Raw genomic sequence first — 25,940 nt, forward strand, 5'->3', positions numbered from 1 at the left:
AATCGGAGATCCCCGTCCGGGATATCTTAGGTAGCCGTGATCCTGATCTTCTGCTTCATCTATACCTGTTCCTCAGGAACGCCGATGTCAACGTTTAATGATGTTTCCTTCGTTGTGTCCCCGTTTTATATCCCTCCTATCCGATCGATAAACTTTTACTTAGTCGCGGCAATACATACACACACTCTTTACAGATACACGGGCCAAAGGTTGTGCAGTCCACTGATGATTCAACAAGAGCCAAAGGTTGTACCGCTCATGACAACTCTACATGAACTGATGATTGCACCGGTTAGTGACCATTCTATCCTGGATTCCTCGAGTCGAGAAAGACGCACCACGCTAGATATGAGGTACAGACTAGGGGGGCGTTGCTGATCAAGGGTCAGCTGCATCCCAATAGGAAGTATCCCGAGTCGGGCACACGTACAGAGCATTGGAGACAGCAACATCCGAATTACGAAAACACTTGTAATACTAACCTCGAGCCAACCGCGAGTAATCGGTTACATATTACTAACATAGATAATAAGAAAAATTGTCAAAGTATTGAACTCCCGGCCCCGTGAGGCTAACGCCATATGAGCCTTGATAAAAATATATATTTTGGAAAAAAAAAAGTTAATTTTACATGAAATAACTTGCAAACTTTTTCCCATGTCAAATGCTTATCCGTCAAAGGAACAAAAGATTGTGTGACTCTGACTTTGTTCGTGAACGTTTTTGGTCGACGTAACGAGAAGTAAAATTGAATTGAAATTAAGTTTAGAACACTTCAAAAATATTGAAATTTCAGTTTTTGTTAGAATGTCGGGACCTTATGATTTTGAACGATAGCAAATAGATCGTTCATTTCATTTGCTTATTTTTACTTCTAATAACAACACTTTTCCTATGTAGTGGACTATTATAAGAAAAGTAACATACATAAACAAAATCTGTGACGTCACAGATTTAAAAATTCTTCCCACCTTTCATTTTCCATCTCGGTGCTACACACTGCTTGAATTTTATTATATATATGGAAACCCTGATTGAAAAATTTCAAATTATCTGTGGAAATATTTCACAAGCAAATATTAATGGCAAGACGGGTCTATGGTACTAGGTGAGGCCGTTTCGTCACTAAGTTGGGTAGGGGAGCGGTATATGAAAACAGTACGGAAGAAAGCGGAAGGGGAATTATTTTCTTGAAGCGTGAAAGAGACAGACTGATCACGAGCGAGCTCCGGCACAAGCGTATTGTGTTTTGTTTACAAACAAAACACAGTAGACTTCCAAGATGGCTGAAGAGTGGTTTTAGCAAGTTGGCCCACCTTAGGATATACTTCTACGCGCCTTGATTAATGGTAGGTACAGTAAAGGCTGATTTAGACGATGCCACTCAGGGCTCTAGTTGTAGTATCCAGTCGCTAGAGTCTAGCTACTAGAGCCATGTAAACACTCGGCTCCACTTACTAGCGCCAGTATCGCACAAGTAATTGGTCTCCCCAATGAATAGAAAATTTTCTATTTACTGGACGCCAATAGATAAATGACAACTGCTTGTAAACAGTAAATCATATTATACATGGTCGGTGTTAATTCAGACCGGACCATGTGACTTTTTCATGATTTCGAGAAAATCTAGGCACTGAACAAGTAGGAAAAATGCAAGATTTTGAACGCTTATAACTCGAGCATTTCTCAATAGATCGCAAAGGTTTTTGAATCAATTGATAGGAAATATATCTACGCATCTATCATAACGAATAACATTTCATTTTTCTTGAGATAAATAATTGAATAATTGTGAAATATCAAGCATTGTCCAAATGCACTATGTGCCCATTTTTGATTGGTCCATTTTGTACTCCTCAAATCGTACCGACCAAAACGGGCAATCAGAGCAGCAGTGAAATACAATGAAGCACGATTGGAAAGGAAAAAGAAAAAAAATGAACGAAACATTGGTCGCAGTCTCACACATGCGTAATTCTCGAGCCAGCCAGTCAGCTTAAAAATCCCCGCTCCGCTGCCGTAATGATCATTCTCATCGGAACCGTACACCACATCGTTTCGCATCACATCACATCAACAAACCAACACAAGCAGCCATGTCTGGACATGACAAAGGAGGAAAAGTGAAGGGAAAGGCAAAATCCCGCTCGAACCGTGTTGGTCTGCAATTCCCCGTAGGTGTATTCACCAATTGCTCCGCAAGGGCAGCTAGGCCGAGCGCGTTAGTACCAGTGCACCAGTCCACCTAGTCGGCGTTGTATAGTTTCGGCCGCCGAAGTGATCGAGTTAGCGACGATAAGAAAACCCGCATTCAGAACAGACCACATTCGGTTCGGTGAACATCAAGATAACAACAGGCAGTTGCAGCGAGTGGCGAGTGGCAAACGCAATCGTAAAATGGCAGCAGGTAGCAGAAGAAAAAAGTTTGTTCTTTATACAAACTGCTTTGGTGGCAAATCTAGAACAAGGCGGCATCGAGGGCGTTCGAAATGGTTTTTTTTCAAAACCACGAGTACTAAGTTTTCTAAATTGGAACCATTCCATAAAACACGGCGCTTTTCAGGGCCATTAAACCTTCCAAAAAAGAGTTCACGAAATACAGTTCAATGCTTTCTAAAACAATATCCAAAATAATAATAAAACACAAATTGATTTTTTCATAATTTGTTTGCCAGGATATGATGAGTATGAGAATTTGGCAGTTGTTCTGAGCTTATTGATGGTTGGGGACTTTCCCGATTATTCAATTTTCACCAATTCTTAAATTGTTTGTAGATTGAAAGTACAGTCGACATTTAGCTAATTGGATGGACATGTAATACGACATATTTATTTGGACATTTTTGTAAACATAGAGTTTGGGGTCCAAATTATGACCCCACATTGAAAGTCGACACTGTACCACTGTCATCGCAAATGCAAAATTCAATTACAGGTTAAAATCGCCTCCAATGCGACACTGAGTGGTGCTTCGGCACGTCGCATTAAATATAATTTACTGTACAACATGTCACAAGCTGGATGGGAAGAAATTTTCCAACTTCCAAAATATCGAGTGATAACAAAACAATAAACTCTTTAGATTAAAGATAATTTTGTGATCCTGAAAAGGACCCTTTTTAGCCTGCATGTGAATCCAACGAGCGAACAAATCGTAATGAATGTATTTTTTTGATAATTTAGATGAATCAGCAGCTGTTCTTACTATTACCTTGAAAACGTGTACAAATCAGCTAGTTACGCAAAAGTATGTATCTTTGAAAAACTCGAACAGCTGGTACAATTTGGATCTTTTGCGCCTTAAACGTGAGAGAGACAAATAGTACAACAAATTTCGTAGAACAAATGATGGAAATCACTGGAATATGTACACGATCGCGCGCAATAAATATTCACAATCGATTAAGAAAACTCGTTGTGAATATATTCAGAGGAAGATTGATCAGCATCAAAACAACAGCAAAGAGTTATGAAAAATTTTGAAATCTTTATTGAAACCTAGTAATAGTAAACCGCGGTCCATAGCTTTTCATGGCACACTTGAACAGTCTGAACAGGCTATAGTATCCAAGTTTAATGATTATTTCGTCAATAGTGTTTCATTGATCAATCAGTCCATTGAATTGGTCGATGAACCTGATGAAATAAGACAGCCGGTTGATAGTAATTGTAGATTTGAAAGATTTCACCCAATTACATTAAATGAACTTAGAACTATTTGCTTTTCTTTAGGTAAAACGGCTGGAGTGGATAATGTCAATGCTAGAGTTATTCAAGATTGCTTTCATGTCATTGATCACATCTTGCTGGACCTCATTAATAAGTCTTTATTAAATGGGCATGTGCCTCAGGTGTGGAAGGAATCTTTCATAGTTCCTATTCAAAAGGTTGCTCGAACGATTAAAGCCGAAAAGTTTCGTCCCATTAACATGTTGCACACATTAGAGAAAATATTAGAATTAGTTGTTAAAGGCCAGCTGTTGCAATATTTAAATCTCAACGCTTTGCTAATACCAGAACAATCGGGATATCGAGAAGGACATTCCTGTGAAACCGCATTGAACTTGTTGTTAGCAAAATAGAAAGAGAAATTAGAATGTAAAGATACCATCATTGCTGTTTTCTTGGATCTGAAACGCGCTTTCGAGACAATTTCTAGGCCCTTGTTGTTGAATACGATTAAGCGCTTTGGAATTACGAGTACTGCATATAAATGGTTTGAAAGTTATTTGTATGACAGAACTCAACGGACTATTTTTAATGATTCAATTTCCAGTCCCGTAGGGAATAATCTTGGAGTACCTCAGGGAAGTGTATTAGGGCCCCTTCTTATTATTATGTACATCAACGACATGCGACGAGTTTTAGGATTTTGTGATATTAACCTTTTTGCAGATGATACTGTGTTATTCATTGCAGCTAATGATTTGAATCAGGTCGTTTTACATTTGAATGGAGATTTGCGTTCTTTAAGTAGATGGTTGAAGTATAAGCAATTGAAGTTGAATATAAATAAAACTAAATTTATGGTAATCTCGCGAAATCGTTCTAATGAAAACGTCTCTATTGTAATTGATGATGAGACCATTGATCGCGTTCGGGAGATTAAATATCTTGGCGTGATTATTGATGACAAACTCAAGTTCAATACTCACATTGACAATGTCATCAAGAAAATTGCCAAGAAGTATGGAATCTTATGCCGATTGAAAAACGATTTAACTATGTGCAGTAAAATACAGCTATACAAATCAATCATCTCTCCTCATTTAGACTTTTGTTCTTCCATATTATTTTTAGCCAATGATACACAAATATCGATATTACAGCGTTTGCATAATAAAGTAATGCGGTTGATTCTAAAATGTAATAGATTCACTTCCTCATCTTTGATGCTGGACGCTCTAAAATGGTTATCCGTGAAGCAAAGAATTGTTTATTTAACTATGGTGTTCATTTTTAAAGTAGTTCACGGTTTGCTGCCTAGATATTTGTGTGATCGAGTTGAAAGAGGAAGTGATTTCCATAGATATAACACTAGAAACGCGAATGAATTAAGAACACCTAATTTCTTGTCATGTGCTTCACAAAATTCGTTGTACTTCAAAGGAATAAATGTTTTCAATTCGATGCCAAGACATATTAAATGCGCAACAACACTTACAGAATTTAAGAGGCACTGTATTTCACACGTGAAAACTGTGTTTTATTAACAGTCGAACGATTTTTTTTTTATTTTATGACGAAGATTTTTATTGACGAAGTTTTATACGAACGGATAATTAATGTGGACAATTTTTGTTAGTTTGTTTTTCAATGTTTTCGAGTAACCTGACGAAGTTTTTTGAACGGATTATATTATGTAGACTATCTAATTTTTTTTTAAATTATCTTTTTTTAATTAGTATTGATCTCTATTATGTCTGTCATGATCTGGTGATGATGGACTATTTTTATTTTTATTTTGTTGTTTTTATAGTTGTATTAGTTGAAAAAAAAATAAAAGTAGTCTACAAAAGTTTGAGCGTCGCGCGCGTGCCACAGATATAAAGGATATTAAATTGAAAGATTTTTAAGTGCCGGTCTAGGAAATTTTCGTAAAGGAAATTTTCTCGATTTCTCTGAATGAGGATATTCATTGTCAATCCAAAACAAGGCTGGCGGTTGGACTTGTGCTCTGGTGGACCCTTTGGCTGCAAGGGCCTCGTCGGGACCGTATCGGCTCTGTGGCGGACATGACTGAGTATTGGCTTGTCTTTGGAAATTGCAATTTTTTTGAACTTATATCTGTGAATAAAATCAGTGCGTTTTTTTTGTGTTTGCTAAACTGATTTCAATGTTGAGAAAAAATAAATAAATTATCTTTTGATAACTCGTCTTGCTCAAACCTCTGTAGGGGAAGGAGGCGGGACCATCATCATCATCATCATCATCATCATCGCTGCCTTTTAATGCTCATTCGTTCGTCTCGTTGGACTCGCCCCTATGGCTAAGTCTGCCAATTTGTCTCTATCCTGTGAGCGTGTACCGCTAAAGTACAAAACGCGCGGATCCGCTGAAAAATATATCATTCACTTTCAAACCGTAAATCAGTGTAGTTGTATGGCATCGTTTCACATCACACCGCATCAACGGATTGGTGCCAGAGCACCAGTATACCTAATAGCGGTTATAGAATTTCGTCCGCCGGAGTGCTCGAGTTGGCTTGCAAAGCTGCTCACGACAATAAGAAACCCCCCCCCCCCCCTACAGAACAGAGCACATTCGGTTCGGTGGCAACATCTAGTTTCAGCGAGTGGCAAACGCAATCGCAAAACGGCAGCAGGTAGAAAAAGGAAAAAGTTTGTTTATACAGACTGCTTTGGTGGCAAAACCAGCCACCGTAAAACACGGCGCTTTTCAGCGCCATTAAACCTTTTAAAGAAGAGTTATTAAAAGTCATTCACAATACCAATGCATTCTAAAGTGACATAATATGACATATAATATGAACTGATTTATTTTGTTTATGCTTGTTTTTGAACTTATTGGTGGTTGGGGTCTTTTAAATTGATCATTCAGTTTTCACAAACCCATGCATGGTTCCCGAATTGAAAGTGGCTTCAAATTACAACACATTGTATGCAGGATGGCATTCACGAATTTTCTCGGTAGCAAGAACTGCTTTCTTTGATTGATAACTGATGTTGAAAATTGACTGACGTTACATCTACATTGTATAGAAAAATAACTAAGGAGCAACATGATGAGCTATGTATTTCCTGCTGCTCTGTTCTTATTTTAAAGGACTTTAATCCGAAGGTCATCCGTCCCTGTATTTACTGTTGGTTTTTCAGAACGCTTATAGCTCGTTTATTTCTCGACAGATCGTAGAGTTCGTCTCTAAAACCTCAGTTCTTTTTCATTTTTATTTACTTTGTTTGCGGAGACTACAAATCTTACAATTCATTCGTCTCCGAAACCACAGTTTAAGGTACGGTAATGTGCTCAATAGTGAAATATATGATAGTGAATGAGCTACCTACCACCTATGCATTTCCTATCACAGCCATCATTTTGATTGTACGATATGTGCATACTCCAAAAGATGCCCGGCGTTGAACATTTAATAAGTACAAAGCCTTCAGAAAAAAATCAAGAATTTAGTTTGTAAAAAAAACGCAAAAACACAACACCAAAGGTTCTTTTCAGAACATGTTCATAAAGAGTAAACTGTAAACTAATCCATTTTTTAGGTAGATAGGTAGATATTCACGTAGGAGAAGAAAATAAAACAATATATTTAAAATATATATTTAGCAAAAGCTGTCCCCTTTGTATAGTCCTACGTCACTGCGGTTATGCCCCCTTTATTACCCACGCGTCATTTTAAACTCTTATTTCAGCTCGATGTTTTTATCCATTATCTGCCTGAAAACACAAAGAAAACTTATTGTTTGTTCTCAGTGTTTAAAAAATGTTTAGTCATAGTGAACCAAATCTTAAAAAATGCTTCATTTGGTTCAGTCAGAGAGGACCATGTACGTATAGGCAGCCAAATGAGTGTCTTTTTTAGCATGATAATTGATGTTTTTTATAACTATCATGCATCAAAGTATTGCCAGAGAGTTAGTAACATCTCTGAGAACAACGTTAAACGGAAAAATTAAATGCTTTGAAAATTGCAGAGCACTGAACTTCAAGTACATTTTTCTCGTAATCAAAAAAATGCCACATGGTCCGGTCTGACTTAACACCGACCATATGTTCTAAAATTACATATTGACAAGCGTTGTCAGTTCATTTAATGTTTGCGCTAACGAAATTGATCTATGTTCGAAAGTGGAAATGGATTTTAATGTGATAAAACGCACGCCTATATCGTCTTCTATCTATATAAATAAAAATGGATCGACGAATGTATTGACAAGAGCAAAACTCGAGAAAGGAATTGTCCGATTTGGGGCTGTCTTTATTCTATCATATTTTCTGTATCAAACATTTATTCCATGTAACGGAGAAAAATGTTGTTTGCAAGTGCATGAAAAATCTTGCACGAGAATTGTGAAAATAATCTGATATTAAAATGTTGAGTTTTGGTAGAAGTACTGAACTATTATAATAAAAAATAATTTTAAATAGTAGATTAGTTGATCAATCAATGAACAGTTCTGCGATTGAACCAATGAACGTGCGCTTAGTTATATGTGATAACAAAAAAATAAATTTTGGGTGGGACGAAGTTTGCCGGGTCAACTAGTTATATGATAAACATGTATACAAAGCTTTGATCTACTAACAGCGAAATTGACGAAAGAATTTCTTTCCGTAATCTGAACACCTTCATTATATCGTAAAATATTTTGAATAGACAATTCACGTCAAAATGATTCATCCGTGTTTGTGAAGCAATTTACCTTTGGCATTTTTTCCAGATTAGCAGGTCCGAAGGAAGTGTTAAAATGTTGAAAATTGAATGAAAATTACTTCTTGATAATATTTGAACACGTGGTTCTGAAACTTGCTTCATAATTTTCATATAAATTTTATACCATTTCCGATGAAATTCAAAAATATAAAATCACTATCATACAAAATTATCATTTAACAGTTTGTAATTAAACTTTAGGCGGCTCGCACACCGGAGCATTAAGCAACCAGTTGCTTGTTGCTTATTAACATGCAATAAGCAATATTATCGCCAATGGATTTTTCCATTTAATTTTTGTTGATCTCGCACACCGACGCAATACGATATCGCTGTCGCCTTGACAGAGCAACACATGTCGCTAGCAACACGGCGTGTCGTTTAAAGAGCAACTTATCGCCCATATGTTGACAAGTTTCGTACATTAAGCCGATTGTTTGCATTATGTCAGGGGGTTTTATTGCTCTGGTATGCGAAGAACAACAAAATATGTTGCCTGTTGTATATGCTGCGGTGTGCGAGCCCCCTTAGAGTGCTCATACACTGTTTGACCGAAGCCAAATATTTGACTCTTTTTGACAGATAAAATTTGGTCAACGTGTACTGATCAAATATATTCTACACAAAACACGACAAGCAAATATTCAATTATTGGATGCCTAAAATATTTTTTCAGTCTGTTCTTCGAACCTGTCGGTACATGGTTAGGTTACCTTGAATATTTCAGTTGATTTTTTCCATGTTCTGTGTTTGATCTTGTTTACTACTGTTAAAAATTGAAGAGTGGCAAACAAAATAGTGTTTGTACAAATATCAAATCAAACCTTATCTGTCAAAAAATATCAAATATTTGACCTCCGGGCAAACAGTGTATGGCCACCTTTAGTTTAACAAATGGTTATCAATTTGCATCAACACCCTGTTCCCAATGCGCAACAAAAACGTACATATTTTCCCACCTTTTATATTTCATCTAACTGGACTCCCATATCGCTACGCCCATGGACGGACTGACATTGATTTTTGTCCGATTTGTAAAATAGTGTTTTGTCAGTTTCGATTGTCATCCGGCGGTGTATGGAAAGAAATCAAAGTCGTTATTAGATATTCAAGTGATTGAAAATTGTGCGTACTGTTGAAATAAAAATCAAGATTTGTGATTTATTGTTCCGAATTCAATCGAATGAATGTTTCGCAATCGACCGTTCGCCAGAAAATGCAAGATACATTGAGCAGCGGTTTGTTTCGACATATGTAATGGTGTTTGTGCAAGTTCGAGGAAATTTAGCAGGTAAGATATTGACTTCAGTATTGCCGAGCTATTTCGTTTATTTACGTTGAAAATTATTATACGTTGGGTATTTAGATTTGTTGTTAACTCAGCTTTTATAATTGCATATACCCATATGTACGGCGATTTGCGTATTTTAAAGATATGTTTGTCAGCGGCAAGACAATGGTGCTTTAAATGTTGATAAGAAGATGATGGATACCATATGTAAACATAACCAGTATGAAGACAGCCAGCAGACGCCGTTCAGTAATGTATCTTCCTTTTGCCTTCTTCTAATCCTCTAGTGGACAGCCTTTTTGTGTTTTGTTATTGCCGTTGATGTTAATGATAGCGTGTTGGCTGTTTTTTCATATCAGCATCAATTTTGTGAACCGAATTGTACATAATCATTATGTTCGGCATTGCAAACTAGGGTGGTATGTCTGCGTAACATTTCCATTTTGTCTGTAGTTATCTTCTATATGTCGCGGACAAATGATAAAAATTATCGTTCGATAAAATTATGTTCGGGTTTAACAGAGGTATTGACCTTATTTCGACGATGAGTTGATGAACGGCTCGTGTAACAGATTGTGAATGGATTTGAAGAGCAAATATATACAGTAGAACCCCGATTATTCGCGGAACAGATTGTCACCATGGATAAGCAAAATCGCGGATAACGCAATAAAAATTTAAAATGAGATGCAATCACGAAAACAGATATTTTGGCATGAAAATGCATGAAGACTATGTTATGAAGGCCATGACAAAGAAAAGAGCAAAAATTTGTCACTTTCCTACAATTTTCGAGAAGACCTATAGAATTGCGATGTGTGACGGTGTGTTTAGACTAGTGATGTATTCATATGAAGAAATATGAGATTTATAGAAATAGCATCAACCGTTTACACTAACGCAAATTTATATAATGAATATATTCGTGAATTCTATTATGCAATTTGAACTTGTGATGGAGGTACGAAATATATAATTCTTGAACATTTGAGGTTTTTAACGCTAATGATCCAAATTACGACTATCCGTATTCAGCAAGGGTTAAACATCAATTGAATATAGGCTACCCAAAATCAAAATGGCGTCATTTGTTTACCAACATATCATTTGCGAGGATCGAAATCGTTGAAATCACGGAGAAGAAAAATGCGCTGCTATGTTTCTAACTGCATGAGCGATTTTCATATTTCGGTTACACATGGAGGTGTTCACATTTAACATGGTGTTTAAAGTTATACTTATGACAGACATACAGCTGTACTTGCGTTGTACTTCGAAAATTGTATGTCTGTCACCATGTACAGCGCTAGAACCATGCAAGCAACTCGGTACAATCGCTGTACCTGTACCGACCTATTTTACCGCTGTACATGGCTACAGTTGTACTGTGCGCAGCACCATAGACGATTAGTGGTGGGTAGCATGAACAAAACGAATCAAAACATTTGGTATACAATCTTTTCATTGACTTTCTCTTGAGTTAATAACTCAGATTGGAAACATATTTGTTGTGTTCGATAGTTTAGACGCTAAATAAAAGCCTTTTTCATTGAAATATTGGTGAAAATACAATGCAATAAATTCAAACTTCTGATTGTCAGTCTGACATGCGGTACAATGTACAACCAAAGTATGTGTGTCATGCTATCGTGGTACCTGTACAACGCTGTACACGTACAGCGCTAGTACAGTTGAATGTCTGTCCATGGTATTAGCCACTATTTGACTATATAACCGGACCGAGTTCTAAACAACAGTAATTGACAGAACCAAAATGTCAGTGAACCGCAGCAATATTGGGTACACTGCCTCATATTGCCAGATTTGACGTTTTAGTCATACCCCTGGTATTCAGTTGTGAATGACTTTTGGCTTCTTCGCGCAGTTTCTCCATCAAAACGACTAATGTGCGATTCACATAGAACGTTACGGAGAAGAACGTCTACGTTCCGTCAACGTCTCCACCAATTCACACATGCAGTCGATGCTTCCACCAGCATAGTCACGTCAAATGTCAAACGAATGATTTATTTAATGTTATTCATGGTGTCGCCATCTACAACAATTATAAATTGCAATGCCCTCTTTCAAATCAGCATGCATAGAATCAGTTCTAAATTTTGAAAAATTCAATGAAAATCATTGAATTCAATTATTTAAATGCTTAAACTCCGTAGTCCGACCCTTATCCAACAATAATAATAAATATAATATTTCTCTCAGCTAGTCGCGAATTATTTTCACTCCGAAATTTGGAGCTAAGAGATATGTTGACATAAAAAGTACAGTAAGTTACTTATAATGCGATATGCTGAGTCACCACTCAGTGTCACATTGGAGTCGATTTTGACCAGTAGTTCACATTCACGAATGGTGGTGACTTTCAATGTGGGGTCATAGTTTGAGCCCCAAACTCAATGTTTACAAAAATGTCCAATTAAACGTGTTGCATCCAGACCTGTTCAATTATCTTAATGTCGAATTAGATGTAAATTACTGTAGAACCAAATCAAAATTGAAGCCGAGACACAAATCCCAGACAAAAACCAAACGAGCCGTCCGTCTCCGTCAATTATTCTTTTCTACAAATCCTGCCGGTTGTTTTCGTTGAACGTTTGCTGACGGGTCGATACGTTGCTGGTGTATGTGAATGTTTTCATGAGAATTCCATGGTAGAATCATTGACGTAACGTGACGTAACGGAACGTGAACGTGACGTGGATGTTGTATGTGAATCGCACTTAAACAGTCAGTCGGGCGTTAAGTCGCTTTTCCACTCTATGACTCGACTATCTCATTTCATTCTTCCTCGTCAAATTGTCTTCGTTGCATTTTGAAATGACTTCCCCCAAAACGAATTCGTTCCTCTCTCTCATGTATCACGTATGCATGCATCGATGTTTGAGTTCAACGTGGTTCGACATACGCTACAGGTGAGTTAGTTACTCACACGTATAAAATAGCGTGCAGTGTGTGTGCGCTATTTTGCTCGCTATTTACTAATACTAACGCGAGAACATAGTTGCATAGTTGATAAATGTCTAAGTTCGTTGGTTTGAGTTCACGATGAGTAGACAATGAACCGTCTATTAATGGGGTAACTACTTTTTTGCATCAGAAATCAAGTTTTTGTTCCTTTTATATGGACGTAAAATGAGATTGCGTACGCGGGTATAAAATTAATGTCAGGGGGGAATGGAAGTGTGGATTGAAGTCAGTTGCATGAAGAGGCAGATTTGTATTCATTAGTCGCGTCAGTTAAAATAACCACTGACTGGACTAGTTCACCAGTCATCCTCGCTAGTCAACGCTAGTCAATTCATTTTGACGTAGAACTACGTCTTTCATTAAGGGTGCCAAATCAGAAAACAGGTCACGTTTTTATGAAATAAAGTAAACGTTAATTACTATTTTTGTCGCGAACGGATTTTGACAATTTACATACCAAACGAACCGGAAATTCCCTAAGATTTGTTTGATATCCTACACATTACAATCCCCTGGTGTATAAAAGGTTAAAATTAATGAAAACTATAAGCGTTTCCATTTTTCCATACATTTGTTGTGTCGATTAGTGAGCTTTTCTACCCGTGCCGTAAATAACGAGCAACTTGTCGACGAGCAACGGAGGGGAAATCGTCAGATTTAAAGTCTCCGCGGAAAAAGAAAAAGAAGAACGAAGGGGAATATTTGCCTAGAGTGTAAACAGTGGATCTCGATGAGGCCAACTTTCAGTACCGTTCTAGATACGAAGCAATGAACATCGCTTGCTCTTCCTTGTTTTGTGCTATCACATTTTGGATTGAGCTGTGGACGCGACCAAATTACTCACTCATCGATGTCTCTGGCATTGCAATCATTGCATCAAACTGACGCCACTGTATTAATGTTCTGAATTACACAATTGTGTAGGGAATCATCAAACTAGGCTATCGTAGGCTCACCAAGAAAATAAATGTTCTGGAATTTTGCATGTGATTTGGTTTTGAATGACGGTGACAAAACTCGTTCCACCAAGTATGACAGCTAAGCTAATATAGACCGGCAATAATCACAGGAAAGGCTTCTGTTGAGAAGAGTGCAAAACGGAGATTAGTATGTGTATATTTAATTGCTTCAAGCCATCGATATATGGATATTTGTATGCGTACGTGCGTGCTTCATAACTCGTACGTAAAATAGTACATCTTCGCTACGCTGAAACCCCGTTCGTATCTGCGTATCTGCTATAGTGAGAGGGAAATATTTGCGCCACGGTACTAGTAATGAATCTCTGCTTAGGCAAATATTCAGTCTATTTCCAAGCAGTTAACATTGCGTCATCATAAAGGCTTCGTTGGTGGCTTTGACATGCATTGAACTAACGCTATGGCGAAGCAGGCGTTCAGGTTATGTACCAAAAAATTATTTGGGAAATACCAAGCATCTTGAATGTCGTGCTGGAATGTTATAAGTAATTTAAGTAATTTAAGTGCCAGTCGCAAAACTGTCTTCAACTAGGATTGCAGTTGCGCTAATCTTGATCATAATGAAGCAATGTTACTCTTTTCGAGGTTGTTGATATTAACAGAAGTTTATTTAGTCACCAAGAAAGTAAATGTCGTTCTGGATTTTTATATGTGATTTGGTTTCGCTTGTCAGTAGCAAAACTTTCTCCAATAAGGATGACAACTGCTCTTATCTTAAGCATGAGTAAGTAATGCAACTTTTTTCGAGGCCAGTAATATTAACAGAAGCGTTTCATTTGAGAATAGCGCAAAATGATGAGAAGTGTTTATATTTCTAGTAGCTTCAACCCACCAATGTATGGTTCTGTATGCATGCTATGGTGAACGCTTGTTTGGCTCTTGGCTTACGTTATACGAACAATGTCTAGAGGTGCGATTCCACTGAGACGATATCAAATAACATGTAGCATGATATTTGATACTTGCAAGTATTGTCGTTGTTGTTGTTTCCATGCGGTGCCAAAGATATATTGATGTAGCTATGATATATGGAATAATAGTGCTGGTGCAACGAGTATATAATCGATTGCCACCGATTGGCGTGGCGTGGCGTTCGAGGTAAATTTTCAATGCATTTTTTTTTTATCTCATTTATTTATTTATTAGGTTCATTAGCATTTTAGCTGTAACAGAGCCGGGTTTTAATCGTGTATATGTACATATGTTTATGTTTCTATAAATTGTAAATTAACACACAGTCGTTAGTAGTAGCCATTTAGGCGTTGAGTTTTTTTTGTTCCATTACATTATGGTAAATTACACAGTAGTAGCCATTTAGGCGTAAGGGTATTCTTTCTGTTCATCCATTGTTCAGCAGACCGGACAGCGGAGACAGTTGATATTGATCATTGTTGAGTTATTTATAGAACAGCAGCCCGATGTTTCTTGCAGAGCAGAGCAGTTGTATGGATGAATCGATCTTATTTCGACCGTGGATCGATTTCCATCGCTGATGATGGTTGCGTGGACGTAGTTATTCTATAACAACACAAAGATGGTCAATTTAAGGGCCCTGAGTTTGAACTCACGATCGATCGCTTGGTAAGCGAACGCGTAACCAAGTGGCTATGAAGACCCCCCTTTTTCAATGCATTGACATGAAACAAATTGCGACACACGATCAGCTAGTGCAGGGGGTTTCAGATTTTATTTATGGCAGAGCACTTTTTATAGCAATATTATTTGACGGAGCACCTGCATTTTTTAAATCAATAATCCTATTTGTATTCACATTACCCAACTGGGAACAACTCTATTTCGGTTGTGCTTCACAGTTACACGACATCTGACCCAGTGTGAACAAGATAAATCACTATATGCCCAGTGAAGTTAAATCAAAGAATTTTTTTAAGGCGGGTTTTCAAGTGGGAGCATTTGCTATAACTTTGCGGAGCACAAATTTCCCGCGTAGCACCATTTGAAAACCCCTGAGCTAGTGTATTGTTCTGCGAGGGCAAGAATAAATCATCAATCGATTATCGTCAACCGATTCAACAATATAAAAAACTTTTCTACTGCACAGTTATTTCTTAAATTTCACAGCATTATAAAATAATATCCGAAGTTATAAACAAGCGACTTTATTATTCTTATATAGAATTATATAGAATAACAACGTAGTTCTACGTCAACAATACGGTCGTATCTTGGACACAACCTCCTATAATTTTCTCTTTAATAAGTTGTCTACTCACTTGCGCAGATCATAACATAAACTCTTTGCTCCCTTCAATAAGCTCCTACTGACGTTTTAACAAAACAACAAACAAAACAAAGTATGAGACAGGTAATTAGCTGACACATTACATATGTAGAGCGATGAAATATATAATAAAGATAAAAAAAACAAATGTCCGATAACTTCATCAAATAAGTTTTTTTCAAATGCTGCATATCATTAATATAACCGCAAGGTAGACGTAGGACTATCGTTGGCTCGGTAATCATTTATTTGAAATTGCATCTGAATTAATTCTTAATGAATGAATGAATGAATGAATATTTTGAAAGATTGCTGAAAGTTTTTCTTGTTAGTGTGTGGGTGGATGAGTATAAGTATGGAATTGTTATTAACATAAAATTCAACTCTTTCGAACTTGTTGGTGGTCCGAAACGAACCGATGGTATTTGAGTGGCCTTGTAAAAGCAACTGAAGATGTTTGATACATGATTCATTTTTTTTTTTTTTTTTTATAAATTCGTTTATTTTTACAGGCTCAGTTGCATAAGTTTAAAGGAGCCGAAATCTTAAATATATTTTTAAAACTATATATATGAACAATTTTCTTAAATCTATGGTTAGTAATGTGGGAAACCGATTACTCGCGGTGAACTCGAGATTAGAAGGGTGACATATTTTTCTCAGGAAAAGGATGGGGTATAAGGAAATTATTACAATGTTGATAATCACACACACTCAATTCTTAAATCTATTCGTACATCTATTGTGAATTTACATTTCATTCTCCTGTTTATAGCAAGCGGACCAATTACTCATAAAGGAAGAAATGGAGGGTATAAGGATATAAGGATAATCACACACGAACATCGATAGATTTAAGGAAAACATATATTTGGGACATGTAATCAAGGTCTAACCGAGCCAACACATCTCTCACCGGCACATTGGGCTGCCTTCCTCTAGCCCGAAGGGAGTTCTCTAAATTCGATCTGGCAACAAGATACACCTCACACGACCAAACAACGTGTTCGATGTCGTGGTAGCCTCGGCCACAAACGCAGATATTGCTGCCGGCCAGATTGAAACGAAAGAGTAGCGCGTCTAACGAACAGTGATTGGACATGAGTCGGGAGAAGGTGCGAATAAAGTCCCGACTCAAGTCCAGACTTTTGAACCATGGTTTGAGGCTAACCTTAGGGATAATCGAGTGAAGCCACCGGCCCAATTCACCTTCGTTCCATTTGCGTTGCCAGTTAGCGATGGTATTTTTACGGACTAAAGAGTAAAATTCATTGAAGGCGATTTGACGCTGATAAATATCGCCTTCAATCGCACCTACCTTTGCTAATGAGTCAGCCCTCTCATTACCCGGAATTGAGCAATGAGAAGGGACCCACACAAAGGTAATGACATAACAGCGTCTGGATAAAGCACTCAAATTTTCTCGTATTCTCTCAAGGAAGTACGGCGAGTGCTTTTCCGGCCTCACTGAACGGATAGCTTCGACAGAGCTAAGACTATCCGTTACAATGTAATAGTGTTCAACAGGTCGTGAGGCGACGCTGTCCAGCGCCCAATGAATTGCTGCCAATTCAGCAATATACACTGAGCAAGGATTCTGAAGACTGTGTGAGGTGCTAAAAAATTCGTTGAACACTCCAAATCCTGTGGACTCGTTTATAGTGGACCCATCAGTAAAGTACATATTATCACAATTGATACCCCCATACTTTTCATCGAAGATCGTTGGAGCGATCCTCGATCGTTGGTAATCTGAATATCCATGGATATCTTGCTTCATGGACAGATCAAAATGCACAGAGGAATTGATGTAGTCAGGGAAACAAACACGGTTGGGAATATACGAAGAAGGATCAACCTGCATGGAGATGAATTCATGATATGAACTCATGAATCCGGAGTGAAAATTTAGCTCGATCAGCTGCTCAAAATTTCCGATCACCAATGGGTTCATGACCTTACACCGGATGAAGAACCGAAGAGATAATAAATTGAAGCGATCTTTTAGTGGGAGTAGGCCTGCCAAAACCTCGAGACTCATGGTATGCGTTGAGGGCATACATCCCAACGCGATACGGAGACAAAGATACTGAATTCGCTCGAGTTTAATGAGGTGTGTTTTGGCAGCTGATTGAAAGCAGAAACTGCCATACTCCATCACTGAGAGAATAGTTGTTCGATACAACATTATAAGATCTTCGGGATGGGCTCCCCACCAGGTGCCGGTAATTGTACGGAGAAAGTTTATTCTTTGTTGACATTTTTTACTCAGATACCTAATATGGGCCCCCCAAGTACATTTGGAGTCGAACCAGACCCCAAGATACTTGAATGACATAGCATGAGTGATCGGTTTACCCAAAAGTTGAAGCTTTGGTTTTGCTGGTCTATGCTTCCTAGAAAAAACCACCATCTCTGTTTTCTCCGTGGAGAATTCGATCCCTAGCCCAATGGCCCAGGTTGAAAAATTGTTCAAAGTATCTTGTAAGGGTCCTTGCAGGTCGGATTCGTTTGATCCTACGACAGACACCACTCCATCATCTGCAAGTTGTCTTAGGCTGCAATTTTGTGTAAGGCAATTGTCGATGTCGCTTACATAGAAGTTGTACAAAAGGGGGCTTAAACATGAGCCCTGGGGGAGTCCCATGTAAGAGACCCGACTTACTGCCGAATCTCCGTGAGAAAAGTTCAAATGCTTCTCACAAAGCAAGTTATATAAAATATTATTCAATAGAGGCGGAAGACCCCGAGAGTGTAATTTGTCTGACAAAACCTCTATTGAAACAGAATCAAAGGCCCCCTTTATGTCCAAGAATACTGAAGCCATTTGTTTTTTTCCGGCGTAAGCCATTTGAATTTCTGAAGAAAGCAACGCAAGACAATCATTCGTCCCCTTGCCCCTGCGGAACCCATATTGTGTATCTGAGAGTAGGCCATTCGTTTCAACCCATCGATCAAGGCGAAACAAGATCATTTTCTCCAACAATTTCCGTATACAAGACAGCATTGCTATTGGGCGGTACGAATTGAAGTCGGACGCGGGTTTTCCGGGTTTTTGAATAGCTATAACTCGTACTTGTCTCCAATCATCTGGAACAATATTATTCTCCAGAAACCGATTGAATAAATTCAACAAGCGATGTTTCGCCACATCAGGGAGGTTTTTCAGCAAGTTGAACTTAATTCTATCCGATCCCGGAGCAGAATTGTTACATGAAAGGAGAGCAAGAGAGAATTCTACCATCGAAAACTCGGAATCAAGATCGCACCTATCTTGTGGTATATCTCGAACAATTTTTTGCACAGGAGCGGAATCAGGACAAACCTTCCGTGCAAAATTAAAAATCCATCGATGTGAATATTCTTCGCTTTCATTCGTTGAAGAGCGATTTCTCATGTTTCGAGCCACTTTCCATAATTTTTTCATTGACGTTTCTCGTGACAAACCTCCCACGAAATTTCGCCAATAAGCACGTTTTTTCCCTTTGATTAAGTTTTTAAATTGATCTTCAAGGGCTAAATACGTTTGAAAATTTTCAGGGGTTCCACGTTTCCGAAAAGCTATAAATGCATTCGATTTTTCTACATAAAGCTTGGAACATTGGCTATCCCACCATAGATTGGGAGGCCTTCGGGAAATGGTGGAACCTGGGATGGGTTTCGTTTGAGCGCGAACCGCGCTGTCATAGATCAAACGAGAAAGGAAGTTATACTCCTCCAATGGAGGTAAACCATCTCTGGAATTGATGGCTAGAGCAATCGCGTCCGCATATTTTTTCCAGTCAATGTGTCTTGTAAGGTCATATGCCATGTTTATAGATTCAGAAGAATTCGACCCAATGGTGATGGAAATTTTGATTGGCATAAAAATTTTGATTATTTTATTTATTTTTTTGGCAGACTTATCTCACTTCTTAACTAGGCGAACCTAGCCAGAATTTTCACCTGCCCCCGGGCTTCTGAATGCCAAAGGGGGACTAGGCTCTGCGGAATGCACGTATCTGCATGCTCGTGCTGTTTCAGTCCTGACCGAGAAATTGTCGGACAATCGCGCAGGTGCTAAGGATGACCGACTTTTGGATGCCGGCCAATTCCTTCTCCATGTTCAACACCTTTAGCGCTTCCAGAAGTGTCTTCGGGACAATTCCAGTTCCAGAGAGAACGACTGGAACAATTCTTGGGACCTCCCTTAGCCCCCACAGTTCCTTGAGCTCCACGGCCAATGGTCGGTACTTGCAGATTTTGCGACCGTGGGTCTCCTCCAGATTCTGGTTCAGTGGAATAGCGACATCGATGATGGTGACTTTGCGGTCGCTCTTGTCGTAAACCATTATATCTGGGCGGTTGTGGTGGATCGAGAGGTCGGTCAGAACAGTGCGATCCCAGTACAGCTTGAAACGGTCATTTTCCAGGACAGGTGCAGGCAGGTACCGGTAGTTTGGTACGTTGTCTTCCAGTAGAGCACATTGGAGCGCCAGTTGTCGATGAACAATACGGGCCACGTTGTTGTGGCGCTCGGTGTAGGCTGCGTTGGCCAAAACGGGACAGCCTCCCATAATGTGCTCTATGTTTTCACCTGGTTGATGGCACATCCGGCAAATGTCATCAACGTCTTGATGCCAGACGTACCGCCTGCAGTTTCTCGTTGGCATTATCCTGTCCTGGATGGCTATCATGTCGGCTTCTACTACTGAAGAGAGTTCACCACGCGTTAGCCACAGATTAGATGCGGCCTTGTCGACGTGTGGCCGGTCCAGTTGATGGGGGTGGGCACCATGCACTGCCTTCTGCTTCCAAGCTGCAATCTTCTCCTCCACTGTCTGCAGATTGCAGTTGAGTTGGTACTCCGCTTGCACCAAGTGCAGAGCGCTGTATCCTCTGTCGGCGGCGCAGACAGCCCGGTATAGCGCGTTTTGGTTGGCGCGTTCTGCGAAGTACTCGCGCAGTTGTCGTACCTGGGCAACACACAGTGCAGATATGTCGACTATTCCAAGTCCCCCTTCTTTGCGTGGCAGTGAGACTCTCTCCAGTGCCGATTGAGGATGGTGCATTCCGGCCTCTTTGAATGCTTTCCTCATCCTCCTCTCAAGGTCCTCTAGGTTAGTTTTGCTCCATTTGACTACACCAAAACTGAAGGTCAGTAGGGGAACCGCGAATGTGTTGATCGCGCGTACCTTGTTCCCCGCGTTGAGGAAAGTCCTCAGGACACAGTTCACTCGACTCAAGAACTTGTCTCGCAGCTCCGTCTTGATGTCGGAGTGGCGAATCCCGGTGAGCTGTCGGAATCCAAGATATTTATAGGATTCGCCACGAACCATGTCTCTTATGAACTCGCCGTCATAGACCTCGTAACCTCCGGATTCGGTAAGCTGCCCTTTCAGCAGATGGACACAGCGGCACTTGTCGAGGCCGAACTCCATGCAGATGTCCCTGCTTATGTCTTCGACAACCCGGATAGCTACACCTAGACGCTGACGTGAATCAGCGTAGACCTTGAGATCATCCATGTAAAAGGTATGGGTCACTTCTTCGTGGGCGCCGTCGCCATACCTTATTTTATAGCCATGACCGTTTCTATTGAGCGTCCTACTGAGGGGGTTCAGTGCCAGACAAAACCAAAGCGGGCTGAAAGAGTCGCCTTGGAATATCCCCCTCTTTATCTGCAGCGTTCTAGACTGCAACACATTTTCCCCATCACTGAGGTGCAGAGACGTGCTCCACTGCCTCATCGCATGCTGCAGGAACCTAACGACGACGGGATCAATCTTGTATAGCTCCAATACCCGGACGAGAAACGAGTGAGGTATGGAGTCATAAGCCTTCCTGTAATCGATGTAGGCCATACTTAGGTTCCGCTGGTTATATACCGCCTGGCCGACTATGGCTGCGTCGATGATGGCCTGGTCTTTGCAGCCATGCGTATTTTTCCTGCATCCTTTCTGCTCTTCTGCGATGATATGGTGTTGTTCGCAGTGGGCAGAAACTTTGGCGGTTATGATGCTGCTTAATATCTTGTACAGACTCGATAGGCACGTTATCGGCCTGTACTTTGATGGGTTCAATGTGTTGCTGTCTTTCGGGAGGAGGAATGTGACGCCACGGGTGGCGAATTCAGGGAGGTTGTGTGGGTCACGTAGCACCTTGTTGAAGCACTCAGCTATCTTTGGATGTGCGACGGTCAGCTTCTTGTGCCAAAAGTTCTGGACACCATCGGGGCCCGGTGCTGCCCAGTTCCTCAGGTACCGCGAGGCTTCGCGGACATCGTTCTCTTCGACGATGATAGCTGGCATCTCTCCAATTTCACCACAACTCTCCTCCTCCCGTCTTAACCACATTTGCCCGTCGCGATGTTGTACTGGGGTCTCCCAAATACCAGCCCAGAAGTTCGTCACATCGCTAATATCTGGCAAACCTTCGCGGTAGTCGGGCTTCTCGTCGCTAATGTGGTCGTAGAACGCTTTTTCGTTATCTCTGAACATCCGATTTTGTTCCTGGCGCTTTGCAGAGTCAGAGTAACGTTTCAGCCGTTTAGTTAGGACGCTCAATTGCTGTACCAGTGTGTCGAGTTTTTCCGTCAGCTGGTGAGCTCCCAGCTGGCGAAGTTCAGTAGGCCGCACGATCACAGCAACTTGGCGACATAATTTCGCCGATCTGTTGCCTCTTTTGTACGCCATCAGTCTTCCAATTGCGGCGCGCTTGTTTAGGATCCGTTGCTCCAATCTCCTTCGCCATGGAGGCTCACGCCTTTCACGGAGATGTTGGAGCAGTCCGCCTCTTGGCCTAATACGGTATCCTAAACTTTTGGCGGTCGCCACAGCAGCACAGTAAACTTTCAGTTGCAGCTCCTCCATGTTCTCAGCATCAACCAAGTGCAGCGGAAGAACGTGCTCGTTCATGAGCTTTACTGCACTTGTCAGCCTGCGGGAATGCTGCAACTTCGGGATCCTGGGGCGCGACAATGGGTCTGTGTCGCGGAACTGTGAGATCGCCTCGTCGTAGTGGAAGACCAGATCGCGTAGTAGTTGTTGATCTGGCTGTGGGTCTTCCGGCTCAGGGGGTTGTAGTACTGTGGCCTCCACTGGTGCTGATTCGCGTGCCCCACTCGCGAATGAATTGCTCAGCCGTACTGAACTTCGTCTCGACACATCGCTTGCTCTGTTGTTCCTGGAGCTTATTTCTCTCTGCACCTGCTGCTTGATCTCGTCGATTTGCGTTTGGGAGAGCATGTTGTTGCGTACTATCGCTCTACGCCTCGCGTTCATCGCGTTCTGATCAAGCCTCCCGACGAACTCTGGATACGCTTCCTCGAACATTGTTAGTATTCGAGGGCGACCGCTCATGTCCGTCTCCAAAGCAGTGCAGATGTAATAGGCGCGGATCACGAATTCATTCATTTCGTGTGTCCACATGATCCGGCGCCTAGTGGTACCCACAAGTGTGGACGACTGTCGTCTGGCAGTCGCAACACGTCTCGTAGGCGCAGCGTTTCTTGGGTGATGTCGATGGCTGCTGTTTCCGTGTGGCGGTAGCTCTTCGGGTTGAACCCGGCTGGTGGCCCGCTCTTGCACATCGCCCTCCAGCCGCTGGCCGCTCGCTCTTACGCCCGTTCCAGGACCAGCTCCAGTTCGGGGACCCTCCTCGGGTGATCGCATTCTAATTAATCTTCGTGATCGTAGCTCCATGTTATTGGGTGTATCTCCTTTGCCCGGGAGACAGCGGGTTGGCAAGGCCTCCATGACCCGGGAGGCCTTCCCCGGGAGAGATATAGCGCTCTGACTCGCTCGCACCCCCTCACTTAGCCACTTTCGACACCCGTTCTCGGAGCCAAGACCAGGTGTGTGTTTCCAGTTCACGCCCGATCTAAAAATGTCGTCATATGATCTTCGTGGAGGCGTGAGATAGGAACATTTGAGACCAACAGGCAGGCTCCTACCCTATGTTGATCCCCATTTGAGAACCAATTTTATTTTATTTTTTTTTTTATTTTTTTTTTTAATTTTTTTTTTAATTATTATTATTATTATTAAAAACAAATTATTAGAATATAAGTACGAATTACAGAATGGCAGAAGGAGGGGGAGGATCTCCAGATATGGAGATCTCTGATGATGACTCCCCTCTGGTTGAAAAAAGTTCTAATAAAGGAACAGCGAAGACACTTAAACGCGTTCCTACATCAGAGGATGTTTCGTCCGGGGACGAGTCTGCTAACTCTAGCAAGCCCCCCTCTAAAAAACCTGCAAATACCTCCTCTCCAACCCCCCTCGCTCCTACAACAGCTCAGATTTCGCCTCCCCATCCTGTTGTCCCCGATCCCCTTCAATCCTCGTCATCTCCTTCTCGTCCTGTAGTCTTCTCTCCACGTGTCAAGGTCTATCCTGAAGATGCACCTGGAACTGGTCCGTGGGTTGTTTTCTTCAGGCCTAAGCCAAACGGAAAAGCACTTAATGTTATTCAGATCATGAAAGATCTGGCAAGATACTCCTCCGTGACAGAAATTTCGAAGGTTAGACCGACCAAACTGCGTGTTGTCGTAGCTGATCGGAAAGACGCAAACGGTATTGTCGTCGACCAGAGGTTTACCCTGGAATATCGTGTCTACGTGCCTTCCCATGACGTAGAAATCTCGGGGGTGATAACCGAAACGGGTCTGACGTGCAAATCAATTATGGAAGGAGATGGCAGATTTAAAAAGCTGCCTTTGATTAAGGTTAAAATCTTAGAATGCCGACAACTCGGCAAAATCTCCCAGGAAGGGAAAGAATCGAAATTTACGCCGTCCGACTCGTTTAGAGTCACTTTTGCTGGCTCCGCCCTCCCTGACTACGTTATGGTGGACAAATTGAGGCTACCGCTGCGACTCTTCGTGCCAAAGCCCATGACTTGCCTGAAATGCAAGTCAGTTGGTCACACAGCAGCTTACTGCGCCAACAAGGAGCGCTGTGCCACTTGCGGAGAGCAACATGTGGACAAATCCTGCAGTGCGATTGAGCAAAAGTGTCCATATTGCGGAGGAACTCCGCACGTGCTCTCGGCTTGTGAAACTTACAAGAGTCGCTGGGAGAAGCAGAAGCGCTCTTTAAAGGAACGCTCGAAGCGCACTTTTGCGGAAATTTTAAAGGGCGCTTCTCCATTGGCCCAACAGCAACAACCTTTAACCGCAAACAATGTCTTCGCTTCGCTGCCAGTTGACGAAATGGAAGCGGATACAGCTAACGAGGGCACACCGTACATCTTCCAAGGGAATCCCCGGCGCAAAAATGTGACCACTCCCAAAGTTCAAGTACAAGCCCCTCCGGTTATACCCTCTGTTAGCATGCCTAAAAAATCGAGTGCAGCGGACAAGCAAAATCAGGTTCCTCCTGGCTTCCGTGGGAATAATTCACCTTCGAACGACCCAGCACTCGAAGGAACATCAAAAACCCCAACTGTCCCTATTTTACCGTCAAGTTCAACTTCCCAATCGGGATTTATAAAGTTGACTGACCTTGTGGCTCAAATCTTCACATGCTTTAATGTTTCCGACTCCATCAGAACCATTGTCATATCAATGCTTCCAGTATTAAAGACAATTTTGCAACAATTGATGCAAACATGGCCCCTCCTTGCAATGATTATCTCTCTTGATGTCTAATTCAAATAGAGAGGTCGGAGATATCACTGTTTTACAGTGGAATTGTCGTAGTCTTATCCCTAAATTGGATACATTCAAATTTTTAATTCATAAGTTCAATTGTGATGTTTTTGCTCTGTCCGAAACTTGGCTTTCTTCGCGAGATGATCTCTCTTTCCACGATTTTAATATTATACGCTTGGACCGTGATGACAGATACGGAGGGGTGCTATTGGGGATCAATAAGTGCCACTCATTTTTTCGAATTGACCTTCCACCTATTGGAGGGATTGAAGCTGTTGCTTGTCATGCAAACATCAGAGGAAAAGACCTCTGTATTGTCAGCTTGTATTGGCCTCCGAGAGCTGCGGTTAGCCGCAAGCAACTTGTTGACATGTGCTCACTCCTTCCTGAGCCAC

At 40.9% G+C, this 25,940-nt stretch overlaps 1 protein-coding gene across 1 annotated transcript in view; it reads left to right on the forward strand.

Annotated features, from left to right (window-relative positions):
* The first annotated feature begins 9,456 nt into the window (after positions 1 to 9,456).
* Positions 9,457 to 25,940, forward strand: part of LOC129767876 (solute carrier family 35 member F5) — a 72,188-nt gene continuing 55,704 nt past the window's right edge. The window contains exon 1 of the mRNA XM_055769126.1: positions 9,457 to 9,698. The gene's annotated coding sequence lies outside the window, so the exon portion shown is untranslated. The remainder of the gene's footprint in view (positions 9,699 to 25,940) is intronic.

Source organism: Toxorhynchites rutilus, chromosome 2 (assembly GCF_029784135.1).
Source record: "Toxorhynchites rutilus septentrionalis strain SRP chromosome 2, ASM2978413v1, whole genome shotgun sequence".
Classification (NCBI taxonomy): Eukaryota; Metazoa; Arthropoda; class Insecta; order Diptera; family Culicidae; genus Toxorhynchites; species Toxorhynchites rutilus.